General features: G+C 36.5%; 1 long non-coding RNA gene across 1 annotated transcript; it reads left to right on the forward strand.

Annotated features, from left to right (window-relative positions):
• Positions 1 to 240: 240 nt before the first annotated feature.
• LOC113965552 lies at positions 241 to 1662 on the forward strand. The gene is made up of 3 exons (XR_003533570.1): positions 241 to 412; positions 1009 to 1168; positions 1589 to 1662. It is a non-coding gene; the product is annotated as an uncharacterized LOC113965552 (long non-coding RNA).
• The last annotated feature ends 1225 nt before the right edge of the window (positions 1663 to 2887 follow it).

Genomic DNA, 2887 nt, shown 5'->3' on the forward strand with positions numbered 1-2887 from the left:
GGCCCACTTTTCCAGCTTGTGCAGGTCCCTTCTGGATAGTATGCCTCCCCTCTGTTATGTCAACTGCATTGCTCAGCATCATGTCATCTGCAGGCTTGATCTCACTTTCTGTGTCATTGATAAGGATATTAAAGAGCACTAGCTCCAACAAAGATCTCTAAGCAACACCACTCCACTGGCCTCCAGCAGGACATAGAGCCATTGACAACAACTCTCTGTCTGTGTCCATCCAGCCAATTCCTTATCCAACAAAGAGTCCACCTTTCAAATCCATGTGTCTCCATTTGGAGATAAGGAAGTTGTGTGGGACCATGCCAAAGGCCTAATAGAAGTCTAGGTAGATGACATCAGTCATCCTTCCCTTGTCAACTATTGCAGTCACCTTATCATAGAAGGCCACCAGATTGTTCAGGTCAGCATTTACATACAGAGATGGTATTTGACACTTTGGAAATAACATTAGATGTCATAACATGCTTTGTTTTCAGATTGGGTGCAAAAGAAGGGGAAACTGAACACCAGCTGTAGGCATTCACCTCTGGATAACAATACTTCTGTGATGCCAATATTGCCTTTATCCTGCAGAAAAGCTTTCTCAACATTACATCAAAGAGATGAGATTAGACCTCAGGTGGTTGATTCCCTGTCCTCTCTACAGACATCATTTGGCTTTAAGAAGTAGGAAGAAAATCTTTAATTTAGAGTAGTATTGGATGAACTTCAAATGATCCAGTGAGCCCTGATATTTATCTGTTCTCTTTGATGAGATGTCTGGAAGAATTTCCTGTTTCTAATGTGATTGAAAAAATTGAGACACTTTCCAAAGAAGTTTCATAACTTTTCACTTCTGGTGTTGCTTATAACAAGGAAGAACAGTCTTTGAAAATCAGGGGAACTCCCTCATAAAATGTTCCAGGAATTTTCTGAGCTTCCTGGAAGTTCAAAATCTGGCTCAGTCAGCCTTAGAAAAGTCTTGAGTAATATCTTCATTTTTTTCTTACAAGTCAGATCTTGCTTGTGTTTTATTCATAAGTAATGAAAGAGCAGAGGAAGAACTTAAGAGACTAGAAAGAAAACAGGTGTCCCATCACGGTCTTAGAAGTTCAACTTTAGTCTTCTTTCAGTAACCTCACCTGACAAGACAGGACAAGGGTTTGCTATACAGCAAGTAAGAAAAGGGAATGGAAGCGTATGTGGGAGAGATTATTTATATATCAGTTTAACCATATGCCTAATTGTTTGGGGGAATTCTTTTCCTTTGAAGGTATCTGTTTAATAAAAAATGTAGTTTTCTACGGAATGTGCCAATATGGAATCTGAATGGCCAGGAAGCTTTCATTGTCTGTAGAACACCTGATATCATTCTGAACTTTGTGTACTTCAGTGAGGCTGGAAACATAATGTCATGACCATAAATCATTCTCATGCTTTCAAAAACACTGCTTTTAAATTAGTATTGTTTAAATTTTCATTTATTGAAATATCATACATTTAGGTAATGGACTCTACCTGATACATCCATTAAGGCTGGACAAGATCTAGAATTATAGGGATGATATTCATGTTACTGTTCTCAAATCCTTTGCAGGAAGTTTGCAAACTGGAGCAGATAAAAGCTGCTATTGAATGCTTCAGCACATACAAGAAATAAATTAACCAAGGAAAATGCAATGACAACTGGAATATGATTTCTCCTCCAGGCAATGTAAATAGTATCTATATGACAGCTACAGAATGAAGTGAGGAATATGAACTCCAGAGAAAACAGAAGTAGTCTACGGAACATAACAAGTTTCAAGAACTCCTTTTGCATGCAAGGTGAATAAAAATACTAAGACATAATGACTGGGACTACATAATACATGGGAAAATATAAACCAGGACAAATACTGTTTTTATGAATTAACATGTTAGTGGCCTAACTGGAATTTTAGAATTCCTAGTATTTTTTCTCATTGATGAGCTCACACTCAATGAATTTCTGTCACTGGAAAGAATAGTAAGATTGAAGAAAGAAAGGAAAACTGGATCTTAGAATAGAATAGACTGAAAAGAACAGAACAGAGGGGTTGAACACTAAATTCCTGTGTCAAGGAATGGAAGTCAAAAGGACAGTTTTTGCTGAAATGTCTGTTTCCAATAAATATTCTTTGTCATATGGTAGCAGTCAGTTTCACAAATGTAATTATTTCAGACATACCAAGGATGAAAGTGACTGTCAATATTTGGTCATCAAGTAGATGTTTTGTTGAATAAAAAAATCTTTTGAGATGTCTGTTATTCTTTCTAACCTGCAATATTAAACTGCTATTTCAAAACATAGCCAAGTATAATTATGCTATTTCAAAAGATTTTAAACTAAGATTAAGAAACATAAAAATCATATTTTTCTGAGCAATCTGATTTAATTTCTTTTATGTGTATGCACATGTTGACAGTCTTTAATGATATCACAGTCATTATTTTCAGCCTCATTCAGTGTTCAGGATGGCCGTGGAGGTGAATCAGGGTTGAAGAGTGAGCAGTCAAGGAATCTGCACTATATTCATTGAAGAAGCTGCTTTTTCATTGTTTGCTAAAAAAAGAACAATATGAGTTGTAGATCCAGGAGCGTCTTGAATTAAATTAGAAGAATTCTGGGGACTCCAAGCCTCCAACAAATCTGATGTTATACAGGACTCTAACAGACAATAACTAATTTGGTACTTTCCATTTTCCAGGTGCCCACCATAATATACTTATCACAGACCTGTAGAAATACTGAGCAGTAACACCTCCCTCCTGAGTTACATTGAGCTGTGTTATGACATTTTAGAGTTCTCAACAGTGCTAATTTATCTGAAAAAAACAAGCCCTAGACTGTTTAATGAGGCACCTTAATTAGTGA

This window comes from Neopelma chrysocephalum, unplaced genomic scaffold, assembly GCF_003984885.1.
Source record: "Neopelma chrysocephalum unplaced genomic scaffold, ASM398488v2 Primary Assembly neopelma1_45, whole genome shotgun sequence".
In the NCBI taxonomy this organism is placed as follows: Eukaryota; Metazoa; Chordata; class Aves; order Passeriformes; family Pipridae; genus Neopelma; species Neopelma chrysocephalum.